The sequence below is a fragment of the Chiloscyllium plagiosum genome, chromosome 7 (genome assembly GCF_004010195.1).
Source record: "Chiloscyllium plagiosum isolate BGI_BamShark_2017 chromosome 7, ASM401019v2, whole genome shotgun sequence".
In the NCBI taxonomy this organism is placed as follows: Eukaryota; Metazoa; Chordata; class Chondrichthyes; order Orectolobiformes; family Hemiscylliidae; genus Chiloscyllium; species Chiloscyllium plagiosum.
The window spans coordinates 7,898,511-7,906,952 of NC_057716.1; positions in this window are offsets into that span (position 1 = coordinate 7,898,511).

Consider the following 8,442-nt stretch of genomic DNA (forward strand, 5'->3'; position numbering starts at 1 on the left):
CTCTCAGCCCTTTATAAGGTCTCCCTTAGACATACGCACAGACAGACAGATAGAGAGAGAGAAATTATGAGCAAAGGAAAACTAGGAGGAAGCTCAATGGTTCATTTTTACGTACTGCTGAGATGATCTTTGTAATTGTTATACTTGTCAGAATATAGTTTTCAGTCATCTTTCTTTGGATGTTTCCATTGGTTTGCAAGAGAAACAACATGGCTGATATCTTAGAAAAGGTCTCTGACATTTCAGTTAAAAATCACTACTTACAAATAACTTCTGAAGGAAAAATAAACTGATTTTCTTCAGATTTAAAATTGATTTTGACTGCAGAGTTCAGAAGACAGCTCCTGTGCTAGTGGACATCAAAGCACTTAGCATCATAGAGTCATTGTGAAGTATAGCACAGAATCGGACTCTACAGTCCAACTTGTCTATCCCAACCAGATATCCCAAATTAATCTAGTCTCATTTGCCAGCATTTGGCCCATATCCCTCTCAAACCTTCCTATTCATATATGCATCCAAATGCCTTTTAAATGTTGTAATTGTACTAGCTTCCACAACTTCCTCTGGCAGTTCATTCCATATACACACTCCCTTCTGTGTGAAGACATTGCCCCTTAGGTACTTTTTAAAATCTTTCCACCCTTACCTTAAACCTATGCCCTCTAGTTTTGGACTCCCCCACCCCAGGGTAAAGACCTTGTCTATTTACACTAAACATGCCCCTCATGATTTTATAAATCTCTATAACGTCACCCCTCAGCCTCTGACGCTCCAAGGAAAACCGCCCCAGTCTATTCAGTCTGACCCTACAGCTCAAGCTCTCCAATCCTGGTAACATCCTTGCAAATCTTTTCAGAACCCTTTCAACTTTCACAACATCTCTACTATAGCAGGGAGACTAGAATTGAATTCCAAAAGTGGCCTAATCAATGTTCTGTACACCGCAACATAACCTCCCAACTCCTATACTCAATGTCTCTCTAACTTGCTTCCATCCTCACACTGTTTAGTTACCTGACAACCAATCACATAGTTATTGGCAGGCTTCTGTTATCAATACGTAGTCATTAGTTCATACATCAATTAACCTCTTGTTGCCAATCAGTTTTAACTATTACACCACTCTTGACTCCAATTCATCGACTACTTAATTGTCAATTCTTGTTCAGAAAGCTGTTTGAACAATCCTTGCCATAACTGTCAGGTTAATTACTTTTCAAAACATGCAGCAATCCTTTAAAACACTGGCTTACCTCAATAACCACAAGGGCCGTGGTGCGGGCGGCGACGGAGGACCCTCTGCTGGGTCGTCGAGCGGTGGAGGGGAGGAGGGTGTTATCCTCGCTCCTCCCTCCCAGACTGTTTTAAAAAAAAACACAGGCTTCTGTGTCTCACACCTGCACACATACACCATGGGTGCTGGGGAAAAATAAGCACTACCGCAGTTAGGCGGTAGTGTGAGGGTTAATGTATAAAAAAAAACCCACTGGTTTTAAAAATAGTCTTTCTCATTCCAACCCACAATTTTAAGAAACACAAAAATAAAAAGGCAAAGTCTTTACAGCAATAAGAAGATGCAATATTGCCAAAAACAGATGTAAAAACATTGCAAGCTGTAATTTATGTCAAAACAGTTAGTAATGCAATTTAAAGTTTTATTGAAGAATTTAATACAATTATACTGCAATACAGACTTTGAAAAGACTGGTATATAAAAGAAACACTGCCATATTGCTACGAGAGTCAAGCTCGGTCTACTTCATTCAATTTAAAATATCATTGGTGATTGGAGTCAATAGGAATCAGGGGAAATCCTGTCTCTGATTGCAGTCATTCCTAGCACAAAGAAAAATGACTGTGATCATTGGAGTTCAATTAACTCTGCTCTAGGACATGACTGCAGGGGTTCCTTAGGGTCATGTCAACCATCTTCAGCACTTCATCAGTAGCCTTTCTCCCATCGTTAGTTCAAAACTGGTGATGTATGCTGATAATTGCACAATGGCCAGTATCACTTGTAACACCTGTCGTGGAGAAATGTAGAGAATCACCAGGAGACGCAGAGAGTTCTTCAAGAAGATAATCTTTTATTTGCAAACAAAAGATGTGACAACCAATAAGCAAATTCTTGATTCCCCGAACCTCAGGGTCCATGGCTATTTATACCTTTTTGTTATCATGTTTTTGTTAGCTTATCATCATGCACAACTATGTTAGTCAAAGTTATCTCTCTCCAGATATACCATAATCCAATGATGTTAGTTCCTATTGTCTCTCTACTTCTGCCACTCTGTTTTTTTTCCCCAACATCCTACTTAATATTATTATTCCAATGCCACAATTAGATATTTTACTACCCCAACTACCACAATGGTCTTCTGTCCCAGGCTGACCTTGCTAACTACTGATTAGATATTTATTGTCAAGTCCTGCCACAAGGGTCTCAAGTGGGCTGACTCTGCTAGCTATTGATTAAATATTTATTGTCATGTCCTAAATATTTATTGTCACGACCTGTCACAACCTGCCATGATAGTATTTAGCAGATGAGGCTGACTTTACTAATTGTTGTTATCTCAGCCTGCCATTGTGACCTTTCAGCCCCAATCTGACTCTGCTAGTTGGTGTAGGAGCATTCCACTATCCTTATCTCATCCTGCCACAGTGGCCCTATCCTGCCACAGTGACCTTTTGACCAGTGTAATATTCCACAGACCCCTTGTAACAGATCACCAGTGGCCTTCGTGCTTTAATCCTTCCCATGCTTTCATGCTCTTTATTCTCCACACACCCCAATACTGAACCAGTCTGTGTCCATTTGGAGTAAGATCTGGACAACATCCAGGCTTGGGCCAATAAATGGCAATTAACATTCATATCACACAAGTGCCAGTAAGGACTGGAGCTAACAAAAGAGAATCTGATCATTGCTCCTTGAACTCAATGGTGTTACCATTTTAGAATTCCCACTATCAGCATCCCAGACTTTCTCATTGATCAGGAAATGAACTGGACTAACAATATAAATGCAGTGGTTATAAGAACAAATCAGAGACTAGGAATCCTGCAGCAGGTAACTCACCTCCTGACTTCCCAAAGCCCCTCCATAAGGCACATGTCAGAAGTATACTGGATTACCTCCACTGGTTGGATTTATGCAACTCTAACAATACTCAAGAACCTATCACTATTGAGTACAAAGCACTCTAATTGATTGGCACCCTCACACACCACTTTCAACATTCATTAACTTCACCACTGATGCACAGTGGCAGAAATGTGCACCGTCTACAGGACGCACTGTAGTGACTCACCAAGGCTCCTCTGACAACATTTTCCAAACCCATGGCCACTACCACCTGCAAGGACAAGGACAGCAGATTGCAGGGAAACACTGACATCTGCAGTTTTCCAAGCCACATGCCATCCTGACTTTGATGTATACCACTATACCTTCACTGTCACTGTTTCAAAAAACTGGCAATGTCTTCAAACAGCTATGGATGCCGCTATACCCCAAAGATTGCAGTAGTTCAAGAAGGCAGCTTCCCCAGGGCAATTAGGAATGAGCAATAAATGATAGCCTTGCTAGTGATGCCCACAATTGATTATTGAATAAAAACAATCATTGGTGATTACAATACGAGCCTCAAAGAACAGTAGATTTAATTGAATAAAGATTCATGCACCTTGTGTCTTTCACTGTGTCTCACATCTGCAAAAAAAAATGAAAAGAGAGAAAAAGAATAAACAGGAGTGGCAAACATCCTGAAAAAGAAACAGCAGATTTGAAGCAGTATTGAAATGTTGATATAGATTTAGAAAGATATCATAGCTCATTGCAAAATCTGGAAAGATACAGGACTGTCAAGTCTGGAAAACATTCCTGTCATTACTAAAGGCAGATCACATGCTAAAACTAACAACTTATGAAAGGAAACAAATGCTGAGAAGAGGAATGAACAGCACTTCCCACTTAACTCCATTCAGGAATCTTTCACTGATTGCCTTTATGGAACAGAACCATCAATGTCTGAGAGGGAGATAGACTACTGCTCACTCAGCACTTTCAGTAACATGAGAGTTTATGAAACAATTTACTTCACCAAATAACCGCAAGTGGTGAATAAAGATACCCTGTCTCGGGGACATGACCTGCATAAGACTCCATTCAGCCAGGCAACATCGACAGATGGTCAAGTACATGGTCAAGAAGAAGAAACTACTTGTTCTAAACACCCAAGATACTGAAAAAAGAGACTACTTCCAATGAGAAGGCAATTGAGAATACTATAGGGAAGAAAGGTGCTTATTTCAACAGAGCTGCTGCCATTCAGGAAGGACATTAAGGGTCTTCCAGATAAGATAATGGAACAGCAACAACATTTATGAAAAACAACACTTGCCACAAGGAAAGATGAGAGATCCTCCCAAAGAGAAATAATCCACGGATCAGAACCAAGGTCAACAGACTTCATGAAAGATTGGTATTCTTCAAGTTTAAAGAAGTGTGTTCCGATAAACACATGAAACATCCAGATTGCTTACATTTCTGAAGTTAGAGACTCAAAGTTAGAGTCACACAACCCAGAAACAGACCTTTCAGTCCAACCAATTCATGCCGACCGTAATCCCAACCAAACTAGTCCCATCTGCCTGCACTTGGCTCATATCCTTCCCAACATTTCCTCTTCATATACTTACCCAAATCTCTTTTAAATGTTATAACCGTAATCTATCATTTCCTCTGGAAGTTCATTCCATACAAAAACCACTGTCTGTGTAAATAAGTTGTTCCTCATGCCTTTTTAAAATCTTTCTCGTTTCACCTTTAAGTTTTGCCCCTAGTCTTGAAGCTTCCCCCCTCCCATCCATGGAAAAGATATTTGCCATTTACCGTTCATGATTTTATAAATCTCAATAAGGTCACTACTCAACCTCCCATGCTTCAGTGAAAAAGTCCCAACCCAGCAAGTTTCTCTTTATAACACAAACCCTCCATTCCCACAACATCCTGGTATATCTTTTCACGGTCTCCAGATGCTATCAACTCTTAGAAGCACAGGGAGATGCTCTGTTCCATACTTCTCAGTGGAGGGATGTGACTGATGGCTAACTTGCTCTCTCTTGCTTCCTCCCAGTGAAAGAAGCTGATTGTGTTTGATTGGTACTACCTTAGATTACTGAACAGAGGCCAGGAATGTACTGCATGTATTGTTGCAGAGAAAAACTCAACAATTGTTCCTCTGTGCTTCACAATGTTACACAAGAATGTACTAGATAGAATTTTACAGCGCAAAAATACACCATTTGGCCCAAATAATCTACACTGGAATTAATACTCCACAAATGAGTATGTTTCATCCTGCTTCCAATAAGCATTTTCTACATTGGAAGGCCCCAAAAAATACTGCTGACTTGATCCAGAATTTTTGTGTATTTTCATGCAGTTGCAGAGAAATCTGCCTCTATGAATAGTCACAGAATTAGATTTTGATCTCAGTTCCAGATCATCTGCGAAAGGCCTGAGAGAGGGAAGAAATAACTAAACAGCAAATAAACTGAAAGTATTCTCAATCATCATTAAATTACTGACTCCGAGAGAGCAAGAGAACCTGGAATGGTTCATCCGAGCTAGCATTTCTTTTAGTTAGTTTTCCAACTTCACTCTATTTTTAGTAGAAATTACCAGCATGTCCTGAATAGCTTGTTAACTATCCAAAAATCTAATTGTGGACTTCTTGTCTGCCATTCTTTAAGCATCAGTAAATCACAAAGCCCTATTATTACAGAGTGATGAAGCAAAACCATCACTTCATTATGAGAGCAATTTTACTGTTAAAATTACAGAAAAGTAGTAAATAATAATATGTCTGTCATAAAATTCAGCTGAATTATCTGAGGGGACAGTATAATCATAGTTTCCTGGATGTAAAATTTAATGTATAATTATTGTCATTTTTATTGCTTTTATCAGCTTATTCCTAGCACATTTTAGTGGCTTGCTCAATTTGAAGGGATTAATAGGGGTATTTTATCTGGAGTGCTGTGAAATAAGTTTAATACATTTTTTGCAAGTAACAGCCTTTCATGTCCTTCACGTCCCTGGGAGCACTTGACCGCAAGTGAGGCAAATGTCTGCACATTTTCCATCTGCAGCCGCAACTAATACATAACCAAAAAGCCTACTCCAGCTGCCAGAGAGAACAGGTAGGGTTTACGGATTTGAGTATTTATAACACACAGCGACATCTGAGGAATCGTATCGGTTAGCATTCTTGAAGCTGCCAATTCTCTTGGCAGATACATGCAATCTGTATCACAGGGTGATGTAACAAGCCTCTCTGTGTTGTGTTTTGACCTTTACTCAGTGTTATGGTAAGTGATTAGTGATGGATCACTGTGCCATCAGTTGTGAACTTGCCAGATTGGATCAGTGTTTCAGTGAATACGTGTGGAGGGGGAAGGGAGATGTTTGAAAATTAGGTCCACTCAATAAAAGCAAGAGACACCTTCTATGTAGATCCAAATGATCATTGAAGTGTGAGATAGAGGGAGCAATATAAGTCGAGAAACAATGCAGTGCCAATTTACTGGGCATAACATCAAAGGTGAGGCTGGCACTAATTAGCGAAATGTTGTGTGCTCGCAGTCAACAATGGATTTGTGGTTTAGAGGTTATCAAGGCTGGGGGAGGGAGAGCATAAAAAATGCTCATCATCAGAGCTTAAAGGGCTGAAGCCATTATTAATTGGATATGCCGATGTAAGATAACTGGGCACAGATGGGTGTCAAAATTGTTTAGCCTTTGCAACTGCTCAAACTATTTGTAAACTATCCTTCATCAAGACCAGATGGTCGCAAAGGAAAGAAACAGCTGGCAAAAATCAAAGGGGAAGATTCATGTGGTGCAGCAACTAAAGTCTCTGGTTGAGGGAGTTGCTACTTCATTAGAAGAAGAAGATGGAGTTGGCCCATTGGACACTTTTTGACCTTTGGCAATTGCCCGAGAGAAAGGCAATGTCAGGTTACCCCCCTCGGTAAACCTCAACCACTAGAAGGGCCTTGGAGATGGGGGAATGTGGTTTGTAGAGTTGAAATGGAAAGGCAGGTCATTGATGCCTGCTGCTTTTCTGAATCTTTTAGATTCGCTTTGGACAGGAAAAGGTCAAAGGCAATGAATGGCTAATGAGAGGCCCCAGCCACATACCAGCAATGTTTGAGGGTTGGGAAAGGGGGCTGTGATGTGCTGCACCACATGAGGAACCCATCCAGTATAAGATAGAGCTCTCCTTACTGGGTCAGAGAGGCCTCCCCATTGGCAATGAATATCTCCTTGGAAAGCAGCACCATGCATCCCCTAAACTTCTTTCAACAACAGCCCCAACCACTAGCCCTAACACAAGTCACACAAGTGTACCTTCATTCCCAGCCTCCTTCACGTTGTGCCTATTAGAAACCTTGAATCATAGAAAAAAGAACAAGCATAGGCCACTAGGCCCTTCGAACCTGCTCCACCATTCAATATGATGCTGGCTTATTATCCAACTCAGTACCTGTGCCTGCTTTCTCCCCATAACCTTTGACCCCTTTAGCCTTAGTAACAATATCTAATTCCTTCAAAACATTCAGTGTTTTGGCCTCAACCACTTTCTGTGGGGGAGATTCTGTGTGGGAGAGTTAAATTTGGCAGACTGAGAGCATAACCCAAGTGAACTTGAACAGACCTAGAAGGGTGTTGTACGTCTTTCAGAAACTGAGAAACCTAGCAGCGAAATGATCCAGGTGTACAGGCTGGAAATTGTTGGTTGTTAACCAGCTCCACCTTTACTCCTGATTTGTGCCAAAATCTCTCATAACCGCACAACTCTTTCATTACACCTCAAATGTTCCCATCCCCTCGTTTGGGGAAGCTAAAGAATCATTATTTGAAAGTTTGGGTTACTCATTCTCTAACACCACATATATTTTGCCATTTTATTGAACAAAGTATAGCTGAAATCATTTACAATACCCAAGAGTGGTTGCAGGCTTGGCAAGCATCTCTCACAATACATGTTCTGCTTCATCTCCCAGTGCTTAAACCTTTTAGGTTTTGATTTTCAGTAATAAAGACAAAGCAGGCTCTCAGGTAACTTTAAATCACCAAAAAAAAAATTTATTCACACAACATCCTGAAATGCAAACGCAGTAAAAACCACTCACTTATTCTAACACCCCGACAATCACGAAAATATTGGATTCTAGATACCAAGCATGCATTTAGCTTATTAACGAAATGCAAGAAACAAATAACTGGACTATTAATCCAGAGACCAGGTAATACTCTATGGACCTGGGTTCAAATCTTGTCACAGCAGATGGTGTAATTTAATTGGGCAGTACGGTGGCTCAGCAGTTAGCACTGCTACCTCACAGTGCCAAGGACCTGGGTTCGAT